This window comes from Pleurodeles waltl, chromosome 1_2, assembly GCF_031143425.1.
Source record: "Pleurodeles waltl isolate 20211129_DDA chromosome 1_2, aPleWal1.hap1.20221129, whole genome shotgun sequence".
Taxonomy (NCBI): Eukaryota; Metazoa; Chordata; class Amphibia; order Caudata; family Salamandridae; genus Pleurodeles; species Pleurodeles waltl.
This window is the reverse complement of record NC_090437.1, coordinates 333,314,147-333,327,544: the sequence shown is the minus strand read 5'-3', so window position 1 is coordinate 333,327,544 and position 13,398 is coordinate 333,314,147.

Sequence of the window (13,398 nt, the reverse complement as noted above, 5' to 3'; positions counted from 1 at the left end):
ACTCACTAATTAACTGTCAGTGTCCGGTCTTGGCTCAGTGAGCGCAACACTGAGATTAGTGGCCTCCCAACTGAAGCATTTTATGGCAGTTTAAAGACCTTTAAAGAACTCCTCATTGCTCAAAAGTGATTCATTTCTGATATTTTTTTACATGGGCTTCACTGGTTTTACTTGCACTGAACTGTCACACAAAGCAATCTAAAACTTGGTAGCAATGGAACCCCACAGCAAAAACTCCAAGGAGATTGAGAAGCAGAACCCAAAGGCAAAGATACGCATCTCCCAAGACGCGGTGTCCCATGGTGCACAGGAAAAGGCAGAGAAGGGAAGCAGCCACACATGACACACATGCCAACCCTCCATGAAGAGAAAAGGTACAAGAAGGCAGCCTCCTAAGAAAGCACCAAACCGGCAGTGTGGGCATGTGATTCAAGAAAACATTGCTTCAAAAAACAAGTCCTTAGCTAAAAGAAACCAACTTAAGACATTTCCCAAGAATATGTGTGTTCTGCTGTGGAGTCTGAGAAATATCATTTGCAAGAAAAGCCCACTTGAAGCAAGAAATGGCCATGTTTTGTTCTCATTTCTCTGGCGCATACATCCAAATCCATTTAGTTAACATGAATTACGAGAAATGCAAATTACACTCAAAGTCTGTCCCCTTCGACATGTCAGAAGCTATGGTGGTAGGGATGGGTGGGACCGAATTTGAAGCATACATCCTGTGCTTTTTTCCTGTTTCGGAGAGGTGGGATCCGCCTCGAAAGCAATGACTGGCAGAAGGGCAAGGGACACAGAAGTGAATATGAAGAGCTCCCCAACTTATATACATTTTGGGGGGTTATTGTATTTTTCTTTTCCAGGGCATTTTTTGAGCTGCCCTGCTATTCCGTGGACCATAGATTTTTGCCTGAGAGAGTCACAACTGCGAAGCTCCGCCCAGTTTCTCTATGACCTGTGAAATGCTTTGTGCCACATGGGAGCTGCGCAGTTCACAGCTGCTCTAGTACTCTGTTTGTCAGTTGTGAACATAGCATTGAGACAACTCGGACAGCTGGAGTTGCTGCCATGCTCGACGTTGTCCCGCTGCGCTTGGTGGCAGATGAAGAAGCGAAACAGATCAGTTTACTTGTCCCCCTTTTATTACATTTTTCATTTAAATCTGCTCTAATGTTGTTTGGGTGGGCACAGAGACGCAGTGCAGATCACAGCTTGCCTATACTCTCTATTTTATTAAACCCCCCCCCCCAGGCAAGGACGAGGAGGGACAGGACATATACTCCAACAATAGAATCAGTCAATCAATCAATATTTGTAAAGCGCGGCTACTCACCCGTGAGGGTCTCAAGGCACTGGGGTGAGAGGAGAGGCCTCATCTGAAAAGCCACGTCTTGAGGTTCTTCCTGAAGATGGTGAGCGATGGGCTTTGTCTGAGGTGCAGGTGGAGGTTGTTCCTGCTCTCTGCTGCAGTGTAGGTGAAAGATCATCCTCCGGCGCTGGTTTTGCGGATGCACTGAGTGTATGAATTACTCACAGCCCTACAGGCAAACCTCTGTAACCAACCTCCTTGCAGCAGAGTTTATCCCATGCAAAGCTGGGCATAGGCCTTGCAGCAAACCTCCACTAACCATGGCTAAAGGCCAGGTTTGGCCTCATTGGAGTTTGGTCATAGGCCTTGTGACAATTCATCAGCCGTAGGTCACTTGCAGTGTGGGTCGGCACAGGACCTGGCCTGTGGCCAAACCACAGTGAATATGGACAAAGGCCATGTGCAGGAAAGGCTCAGCCACTTAATGGCTTGGGCAAAGGGCCTGGGGACAATCATATTATAGCACCCAAATCCTAAGTACAGCAGGAGTTTGCTGCCCAGTGCACTCTGAGCAGGGCCTGACCGCAAGCTATGGAATGTTAATGACTGCATTGGCCTTATTAAGACTTGCCTAGATGTAGTGGTGTTAATTCCACACCTCAGAGTTAATGCTACTGGGGGATCCAAGAAGTCCAGGAAATCCCATGAGTAATGAGGAGCTGACAAGGAGTCCAGGTCACCCAATAAGTCCTCATTCTCCCCTACAGTTTCCCCCCGATATTTTGGCTGCTGAAAACTCCATGGTAAACATGAATGCCCTTGGTAAATCTGCTATTGGACCAGTGACAGGGATCATGTGTCTGAAAGCTGGTGGAATGTGCAGAACATGTGGGTTGTGGAAGGACTAGCTGATGAATAGGGGAACCGTTAATGCTGTTGGTGCCGTGGCACCAGGACCGAGGAGTGCAGAGGCCCACATCATTTTTCCTACTCAACTGTAGGCAGGCAAGGGTGATATTTTTTATGCTTGCACTTGGGCCTGTAGTATCCTTGCTGTGATATTACAGAGATCATCTGAAAAAGGAGAAATTGAATTGGCTGCAGTATTCATTGGGTCAAATAAATGTTTCTGACCTCCTCTGCGGCCACTGCTCTAGCTTATAGATGTCCCTTATACTGCAGAGAACGCCAATGGACGTTTGCTTTCAGCAACCTGACATGCATAGAAAAATAGCTTTCCTGGAAGCATTCTCTAGACATCTTCCTCAGTCTGGCATGGATACTGCGGAACAAAAGCACATCCCTCAGCAGGAATCACCCACACTATAATGTCAGCCTAAGTGTCACGCAGTGTTATGCCAGGCAGAGCATTGTGTGCAGTGGCATCTCGTGCTTCTTCCAGAAAATGTCAGGCTATCAGCAAGCTTCTCATGCATTAGCAATTACTGGCTATTCTGTATTAGTCGGCAGGCATTCTGATCTCAGGACTTCATTTATGGCGTGCCTTTAACATAAAAGTTGTTAAACAGGAAAGCATTGCTCGTACTTTTCCAAGGTTAAAATGAGTTTGTATATCTATTCACACAACTTCAGATTAAGCCGCTTACAGAGTTAAATGTTCTGCATAAATCTACCTAGGAAACAATTCTGGGCTATTGCATGTAGAGTTGACACTGAGCTCTACTGTAAGAAGTTATGTTTTTATTCGGGGAAGTGACTACCCACCTTGATGAGTAATAATCCAAGTCCTGGACAGGATGAAGCCTTAAAGTCATTAAATTAACCTAAGATCAACCCCCTTATAGGCATTGTCGCAGGACAGACATGTTTAACTTAGGACACTGTGTAAGGCATTTATGCAGTACCATAAGAAAACAAAGTCAATACAAATCCCAAACTGAATTAGAAAGAGTAAACTTTAATAAATGAAATTACGCTAAAATGACAAAAATCCAAAAGGAGAACCAGAGATATGAATTTCTAAAGTTTTAAATAAAAACGGTGACAAAAAGAGTTAAGTGCCAACTGCAGTCAGCTGGACACAATGAACAGGGACCTAGACATCGGCCCATTGTGATGGAGTCAGATATAATAACCAGGTGCAACCTGATCAGAAGTTTTACTTTGGGACTTGGGGCCAGATGTCGCAAAGGTTTTTACCCATTCTGTGTCTATGGGAAAAAGTGTTCGTACATATGGCCCTTGGTCTCAAAAATGGAAGTTCAAAATCTTCAGCAGAGCAAGAATGAATGAATGAACGGGTTTCTTGTACAGCACAACTGTCACTCGCAATACAGCATCCTGGGACTGAGCATGGGCCTAACAACAACTAGTAAAATCGAAAAAAGGATTAAATTAAAGAGAAGCAAAGAGAGTCAGGGGCAACAAACAGCCAGGTCTTCAGACTTTTTTTAAAATATGGCTTCACTATCTATAGAGCAAAGGATATTGGGGAATTTGATTGCAAGCATTGGTTCCAAGTACCAAAAAGGACTTTCCCCCACGGGTCTTTAATCTACTAGGGGGGGACTTTAGGACATTGACAGTAGAAGATCTAAACACCCTCTGTGTTTTGTAGTGTGTAAAACAGGCTGTGAAGTATTTTGGTCCACTAGAGTTGAATGCCCTGAAGACCAATAAGAGCATTTTGAATAGTACCCCCTATGGATGGGTAGCCATTGAAGCGTTTCAACGCAGTGGAAGCAAAACTTTGCTTAGGAAGTTTCAACATTAGTCTGGCATCAGCATGTTGAACCATTTGGAGCTTGTGAAGTAGCTGCTTGGAGGCACCTGCAAACAAAATGTTGGAGCAGTCTAGTCTAGACGTTATTAGAGCAAAGGCAACCGTTTTACTGGCCGTGAATGGATTTTTTATTTTTTTTAAATGGAAGTGACTTTATCAATTGAAAACACATTCTTGCTATTGCCACAGCTTGGGGTGGAAGGAAAGGATGGTGTCAAACTTTACTCCCAAATTCCTAGCAACTTGCGCAGTGGCAGGAAGCGGAGGGACAGATATGGGCCAACATTGGGTAGGGGGAAATATGTTCGACTTACTGAAGAGTAAAATTTCGGTTTTATCCGAGTTAAATTTAAGATGGTTGTTTTGCATTCAGAGGATGAAATTAGTGAAGCAGTTTTGAAAATTATGTTAAGAACCAAAGAAGCTTTTATCTAAAATAGTTTAATCCAAGAAAAAGCCTTGTGTGAAATGCCACATTCCTGAATTCACCAGAGGAGTACAGAGTGGGAGATTATATCAAATGCAGAAGAGAGATCCAATAAAATCAAGACCACGTTATTCTCAGCATCTAGGGTAATTCTTATGATTTCAATGAAGTAGGTTGTAGCTAGAGAAGGCTCCATGGGGTCCGACAGCCATTGGATGCAGTCCGGTGAAGCTGTTGGTTTTTGGCGTGAAAGCTCAGCAGTGGAGAAATTCGAATTTTGCACCCAGAGTGTCATGACTGGTGCCATTCGCTCTTACCTTGCAGTTCAGAACATAGCCTCGCAGATCCAATTCCCTGCCCTGACCGTTCAAACTCGTGAGGTCCTACGCAAACTGAAGGAGGATTGATCAGAATTGAGGAAGAGGATCTCGCTTAGTAGTGCCTCCTATTATTCAATGAGCTGTCGACCTCAAAGAAGTAAGGGAAAGGAGAGAAGAGAGTGCTTGATTATCTATGGTATTTCTCGCCTCAGGACTAGCTTTATTCTCCTCCAACTGTTGTGTCCGCCTCCGCCTTTCCAGCTTTTCTAGGAAGTATCTGCGAAGCAGCTCTTGGGTGTCCTGCACCGAGCAAAAGGACATGAGGACAGACAATGCTTTGGTAAGCAACTGTACCTTGCACAGATGCTTGTGGAACTAGACTTAAGGCCTGATTCAGAGTTTGGCAGATGGAGTACTCCATCACAAACATGACAGATATCCCGTCTGCTGTATTACTATGCCTTTATATGCTATGGACATAGTAATAAGGTGGACAGAATATTTGTCACATTTTTGACAGACTAACCCGTCCGCCAAACCCTAAATCAGTCCCATAGTTACCTAAAGAAGATATAAAACAACCCAATTACCCAAGTGTAACATGTACTTTTCATAAACTAACACACACACACACACACAAGATACACTCTCCAACTTGAACCAGCCCAGAACCATTCTCTAAAGTCTTTAGTCTTTCAAATAATCCCTGTAGGAAGCTGGCTCTGTATATACTTTATCAAAATGAGATATAGGCCCTCATTCTGACCTTGGCGGTCGGCGGAGAGGCGGCGGTCGGACCGCGAACAGACCGGCGGTATTAAAAATGGCATTCTGACCCTGGCGGGAACCGCCAACACAGCCCGCCAACTTAACACTCCGACCGCCACAGCGGTACAAACAAACAGCGCGGCGGTTCCCGCCAACAGCCCGGCGGCAGACAAAGTACCGCCCACCCTATTACGACCCACCAATCTGCCACCTTTTCCGGGGCGGGAGCACCGCCGATAAGAACACGGCGGAAACAGACTACGAACGGGAAAACGCTCACCTCTACGCACTCCAGGCGAGATTCCGGCAGTATGGAGCCAGAGTTACAGGTCATCCCCGCACTCCTATTCCTCCTCATATACCAGGAGCACGCCCGGCGGCGCGGAAGACATCGGTGAGTACTGCACCTACGACACAGGGGAGGGAAAAGATTACCGGCACACACCCACCCACCCACACCCACTACAACACACACATCAATGCATTTCCACAGATCACTGTCACAACCCACAAACCACCCCCCTCCGAAATAATGCAAAGACCAAAAGAAGAGATCATAAACGGGCAGATATATTGAAATATGTACGCCATTAATCCCAAAAAATAAATAAACTATGTACAAAATATATACAGCTACTAAATGTAGTCCAACCACTGTCCGTGGATCACAGGGGTCCTGTGCAAAGGGGCAAGGCCCAGTCCCACGACAAGAACTCCACGGAGAGAACACTGCAGGGGCATCAGAAAGAAAATAGGACAGGCACCTCAGGGGGAAGGGAAGGGGGGGCACCTCAGCCACTTGAGTACACGACGCCAGATCCACGAGAGGACTCCATGACCACTGGGCCATCCTGGGGAGAGCAAAGCCACAGTCCATACAGTCCATACAGTGGGTGGCCTGCCCACTGGGCCATCCTGGGGAGAGCAAAGCCACAGTCCAAACAGTCCATACAGTGGGTGGCCTGCCCACTGGGCCATCCTGGGGAGAGCAAAGCCACAGTCCATACAGTCCATACAGTGGGTGGCCTGCCCACTGGGCCATCCTGGGGAGAGCAAAGCCACAGTCCAAACAGTCCATACAGTGGGTGGCCTGCCCACTGGGCCATCCTGGGGAGAGCAAAGCCACAGTCCATACAGTGGGTGGCCTGCCCACTGGGCCATCCTGGGGAGAGCGAAGCCACAGTCCAAACAGTCCATACAGTGGGTGGCCTGCCCACTGGGCCATCCTGGGGAGAGCAAAGCCACAGTCCATACAGTCCATACAGTGGGTGGCCTGCCCACTGGGCCATCCTGGGGAGAGCAAAGCCACAGTCCAAACAGTCCATACAGTGGGTGGCCTGCCCACTGGGCCATCCTGGGGAGAGCAAAGCCACAGTCCATACAGTCCATATAGTGGGTGGCCTGCCCACTGGGCCATCCTGGGGAGAGCAAAGCCACAGTCCAAACAGTCCATACAGTGGGTGGCCTGCCCACTGGGCCATCCTGGGGAGAGCAAAGCCACAGTCCAAACAGTCCATACAGTGGGTGGCCTGCCCACTGGGCCATCCTGGGGAGAGCAAAGCCACAGTCCATACAGTCCATAACAGACCCCACTGCCACTGGAGGAGGCAAGTTGGCCAGAGGACATCCTGCAGCCCTGCCCGAGATAGATCCTGCCCTGCCACGTCTGCCAAAGGGCCAGCGGTTCTTGCCCTGAAGGGCCCAGTTCAGCGGTTCTTGAGACGGCGGGGCCCAGTTCAGCGGTTCTTGAGACGGCGGGGCCCAGTTCAGCGGTTCTTGCCTTGAAGGGCCCAGTTCAGCGGTTCTTGAGACGGCGGGGCCCAGTTCAGCGGTTCTTGCCTTGAAGGGCCCAGTTCAGCGGTTCTTGAGACGGCGGGGCCCAGTTCAGCGGTTCTTGCCTTGAAGGGCCCAGTTCAGCGGTTCTTGCCTTGAAGGGCCCAGTTCAGCGGTTCTTGAGACGGCGGGGCCCAGTTCAGCGGTTCTTGCCTTGAAGGGCCCAGTTCAGCGGTTCTTGCCTTCAAGGGCCCAGTTCAGCGGTTCTTGCCTTGAAGGGCCCAGTTCAGCGGTTCTTGAGACGGCGGGGCCCAGTTCAGCGGTTCTTGCCTTGAAGGGCCCAGTTCAGCGGTTCTTGCCTTGAAGGGCCCAGTTCAGCGGTTCTTGAGACGGCGGGGCCCAGTTCAGCGGTTCTTGCCTTGAAGGGCCCAGTTCAGCGGTTCTTGAGACGGCGGGGCCCAGTTCAGCGGTTCTTGCCTTGAAGGGCCCAGTTCAGCGGTTCTTGCCTTGAAGGGCCCAGTTCAGCGGTTCTTGAGACGGCGGGGCCCAGTTCAGCGGTTCTTGCCTTGAAGGGCCCAGTTCAGCGGTTCTTGCCTTCAAGGGCCCAGTTCAGCGGTTCTTGCCTTGAAGGGCCCAGTTCAGCGGTTCTTGAGACGGCGGGGCCCAGTTCAGCGGTTCTTGAGACGGCGGGGCCCAGTTCAGCGGTTCTTGCCTTGAAGGGCCCAGTTCAGCGGTTCTTGAGACGGCGGACGGTCTATGGCCAACTGCTAAATGCCTGGTGGTGCCCTCCTGGGCAGCGGGGATGGTGCTCCTTCACTGCCCACCTGGGCTGTGGGTGGTGGGGCCCTCCTGGCCAGCTGGGCTGGGTCCTCCCTGGGCAGCGGCTATGGGGCTGGTGGGCTCTCCCGGGGCAGCTGTGCCGGTTCCTCCCGGGGCAGCGGCTATGGGGGTTGTGGGCTCCTCCTGGGCAGCAGGCCTGCTGCCTGACCTCTCCAACTTGCTGCCCTTGCCCTCCTTAGTCGTCGGCCTGTGGCCCTTTCCTCCCTTTGGAGCTGTGGCTGGTGACTGTCTCTGGGTGGTGTCCGGGGGGGATGTAGAAGGCGGGCTCCTGCGGCGCCCCTTCCGCCTTCTGCTCCTCTTCCCAGGGGGTGGGCTGGCTGTCCCCTTGCTGCTGGGCGAAGATCCAGACATGCGGGCTGGCGGGCTCCAATACCCCTGCACCCTTGTCAAGGGGGCTGCAGGGCTGGTGGTGGCTGAGGTGCTCTTCTTACCCCGACGAGAAGGAGGGGGGGGCTCAGGGTCAGGAAAGAAGTTAGTAGTGGCCAGGAAGAGCTTCTTGGGACAATGGAGAGTGGTAGGTACAGTGGGAATGGGAGTGGAGGGAGAGGATGTGGTTGTAGGTGAGTCACGTTTGCTGTCTTTGGGTGCAGGTGCAGGAGGGATAGGCTGTCGTGAGGTGGATGGCTGTTGGGTGGGTGGGTGGCTGCGTTTGTGTGGTGTGGAAGAGGGGGTGACAGACACAGTGGGAGAGGACACAGGGGACGTGTAAATGGCAGTGGGGGTGGTGACTGCACGTGTGCGGACTGGAGTGGAGGGTGTGCTGGTGATGGAAACACTGGCTGATGGTGAGGTGAATGGAGGTGTGAGTGTAGACGTCACAGGGAGGGAGGAGGGAGACGAGGAGGTGGGGGTCACAGAGGTGGTAGTGACTGTTGGCATGTCTGCATCGGAATGTTGCGTGTGTGAATGTCTGCGTGATCTGTGGTGCTTATGTTTGGATGAGCTTCTCTTGGGTGTTGAGGTGTGTGCAGGCTGGTCTGATGGTGTGGGTGGGACAGGCAGAGGAACAGGAGACTGGGAGGAGGGAGTTAGTAGAGGCAGGCAGGAGACAGGGACAATGGCTGCCGTCAGTGCTGAGGCCAGAGCCTGGAACGATCGCTGATGGGCAGCCTGACCCGAATGAATGCCCTCCAGGTACGCATTGCTGCGATGAACCTCCCTCTCCACCCCCTGGATGGCATTCAAAAGGGTAGTCTGCCCAACAATGAGCGTTCGGAGGAGGTCAATGACCTCCTCACTGAGGGCAGCGGGGGTAACAGGGGCAGGGCCTGAGGTGCCTGGGGCGAAGGAGATGCCCGGCTTCCTGGCAGAGCGGGCACGGGGCGAACGCGGAGGGGCTGCTGGGAGGGCGGAGATGGTGCGCTGGGTGGCGGCTGTACCTGTAATGGCGGGGGGCACGGATGGTGCCACCCCCGCAAGGGAGCCCCCTTCCGAGGACGTGTCCGTGTCGCTGCAGGGTCCAGTCGTCCCCGTCGTGGAGCTCCCCTCGCCCTCCGTCTCACTGGTCCAGTCTGACTCTGTGGCATGGCCCTCCTGGGCCATGTGAGATGCAGCTCCCTCCTGCCCCGATGCCACTTCTCCTCCGCCTGATGATGCTGATGCACACAAGCACAGAAAGACAAACAAAAAGGGGGGGGGAGAGAGAAATAAAGGGATATTGATTACATGGATCTCCGGTACAGTTAGCGGACATGACAGACACAGATGCCCCCTGCACTAAGTTGCGCACTTGGGGTCCGCTACGCATTCCGTGGAACATGCCCTACACGCCTAGAGTTGACAACTGCACCCATGGATGACACGGCCCAGGGATGGCTGTACTGACACACTACTGAGGGTGGTGGCTGGGGACACAGGGGCTTACGGGGGTGCCCAGCCTACAGATATCGCCCTGGCCTAGGGGGACCCACAGCCCTCCTCCCCCACCCAGACACCTCCACTGCGCAACAACAGAGTAGATAATGCTTGGACTCACCCCCTTGTGTCTGCTGTGCTGCCCTCACGCGCCCATCCAAATCAGGGTAGGCCACCGCCAGGATCCGGAACATCAGGGGGCTCAGTTGACGGCAGGCACCCCGCCTACGTTGGGAGGCCATCCCCAGCAGAGACTCGGCGGTCTTCTTGGTCCCGCGGCGGATGTCCTCCCACCTCTTGCGGCAGTGGGTGCCCCGTCGATGGTGGACCCCCAGGGCCCGGACTTCCTTGGCGATGGCACGCCAAATCCCGATCTTCTCATGGGCGCAGACCTATGTGACACGTACAGGGAGGGAGAAATACCACGTTCAAGTTACTCAGCATTTTCCTTTCCAGTGGCCCAACGCCCCCCATCCCCGCCAGGCCCCCCGCCAGGCCCAACATGCCCCCCATCCCCGCCAGGCCCCCCACCAGGCCCCCCGCCAGCCCCAACATGCCCCCCATCCCCGCCAGGCCCCCCGCCAGGCCCCCCGCCAGCCCCAACATGCCCCCCATCCCCGCCAGGCCCCCCGCCAGGCCCCCCGCCATGCCCAACATGCCCCCCATCCCCGCCAGGCCCCCCGCCAGGCCCAACATGCCCCCCATCCCCGCCAGGCCCCCCGCCAGGCCCCCCGCCATGCCCAACATGCCCCCCATCCCCGCCAGGCCCCCCGCCAGGCCCAACATGCCCCCCATCCCCGCCAGGCCCCCCGCCAGGCCCCCGCCATGCCCAACATGCCCCCCATCCCCGCCAGGCCCCCGCCAAGCCCAACATGCCCCCCATCCCCGCCAGGCCCCCCGCCAGGCCCCCCGCCATGCCCAACATGCCCCCCATCCCCGCCAGGCCCCCCGCCATGCCCAACATGCCCCCCATCCCCGCCAGGCCCCCCGCCAGGCCCAACATGCCCCCCATCCCCGCCAGGCCCCCCGCCAGGCCCCCCGCCATGCCCAACATGCCCCCCATCCCCGCCAGGCCCCCCGCCAGGCCCAACATGCCCCCCATCCCCGCCAGGCCCCCCGCCAGGCCCCCGCCATGCCCAACATGCCCCCCATCCCCGCCAGGCCCCCCGCCAGGCCCAACATGCCCCCCATCCCCGCCAGGCCCCCAAGCCAGCCAGTGGCCCCAAATCCAGATAGAATTAAACTCACTTGTTGGTCTGGAGGACCGTAGAGTAGCGCATACTGGGGGAGGACCCCATCCACAAGTTTCTCCAACTCCTCTCCAGTGAAGGCAGGGGCCCTTTCCCCAGTCGCAGCAGCCATTGTCCCTTCCAGACCGAGGTCACAGCAACACTTGCAGTATAGGTCCTCTCCTGTGAAAGTTCAAGTCGCAAGTGGATAAGTAGATAGAAAATGGCGGTCACGTCTGCGGCGGTGCGTACCGCGGCGGTGCGTCCCGCCACCGCCGGCGCCCTTCGCCATTGGCTCCTGAAACCCATAGGCTTCAATGTTAACCAATGCGGCTTCGCGCCGCGGTCTTCGCCCGCCGCCCGCCGCGGTGTGCCACGCCAGCGCATTGACCTCACATCCCATTGTCACACTTCACAGGTCAGGCAGCCGCCATTTCCAGGGCCCACATGGCTCAATTTCAACTGCGTCACACAGGCCTAGGCCTTGCATAGCCACTCAGACACGCCATTCACTGCATAGAGAATCGTATACTGTGCTAGCTGTGAGTACGTACCTGTGGGTTGCCTGACTGTGTGCTCCATGTTGTCCTTCCTAGGCACCGTCCGCTGGGTTGGGCGAGGAGACGGATGAATCCTCCCGTGTACCGACCGCTGGTGGACCTGTCGACAATGGAAGAACGCCACATTATCCTGACCTACCGTCTTAACCGTGCCACTATCCATGAACTGTGTGCCCGGCTGGAGCCCGACCTGATGTCCCCCATCCGCCAACCCACAGGGATTCCCCCTCTGGTGCAGGTCATGTCAGTACTCCATTTCTTGGCAAGTGGGTCATTTCAGACAACCGTGGGAATTGCTTCCGGGATGTCTCAGCCCATGTTTTCAAAGGTGTTATCCAGAGTGTTGTCTGCCCTGATGAAATCCGTGAGGAACTACATCATTTTCCCTGAGGTGGGCGAACTGGCTACAGTGAAGGGTGATTTCTACGCCCTTGGACATATTCCCAACGTAATTGGTGCCATTGATGGGACCCATGTGGCTTTGGTTCCCCGAGAGACAGGGAGCAGGTGTACAGGAACAGAAAAAGTTACCATTCAATGAACATCCAGGTGGTGTGTTTGGCTGACCAGTACATCTCGCATGTAAATGCCAAATTCCCAGGGTCAGTGCATGACGCCTACATCCTGAGGAATAGCAGCATCCCTTACGTGATGGAACAGCTACAGAGACACCGTGTATGGCTAGTGGGGGACTCTGGGTACCCCAACCTGTCGTGGCTACTGACCCCAGTAAGGAATCCCCGGACCAGGGCAGAGGAACGGTACAATGAGGCCCATGGGCGTACTAGGAGGGTGATCGAACGCACCTTTGGCCTCCTAAAGGCCAGGTTTCGCTGCCTGCATATGACCGGTGGATCCCTAATGTACTCACCTAAGAAGGTGTGTCACATCATCGTGGCCTGCTGCATGCTTCACAACCTGGCTTTGCGCCGCCAGGTGCCTTTCCTGCAGGAGGATGGTCGAGACGGTGGTGTTGTGGCAGCGGTGGAACCTGAGGAGAGTGACGAGGAGGAAGACGACGGGGCTGAAACAGACAACAGGGACAGAATCATTGAACAGTACTTCCAATAGGACACAGGTAACATTTCAAAGATAATTTAGTAAATGTTAACTACTCTGCAGCATCTCTGCTGCCTGTCTATTTGCCCCAGTGTATGATGACTGAGTTTTGGCTTTTCCCTCCCTATTTCAGATCTGGGGTCCCCACTACGAGTCCTGTGCTTCGTTTCCCCATGGACTACAGCTTTGTGGCAGCTGTTTGTTGACTTCACCATGTACAAGGACATATTTGCACTGTCATGTCAATTACAATCTATTGAAATCACAGCCAGACTCCTGATATTTTGGTGCAAAATAGGTGTTTATTGAAGTGCTCAAAATGGGATGGGTGGTTTCAAGTGGGTGGGGGCTATGGTGAAGGAATGTCCATGGCAGAGTCCAGAGTAACAGTCACACAGGTGCATTGTCCAGAGGCCTGTGGAGAGATGGAGCATGGGCAGTTCGAGGATGGACAGGGTGACAATGTGGGACAGTGGGATGACATCAGGTGGTATCCATTGCTGGCGGGGGTCTTGA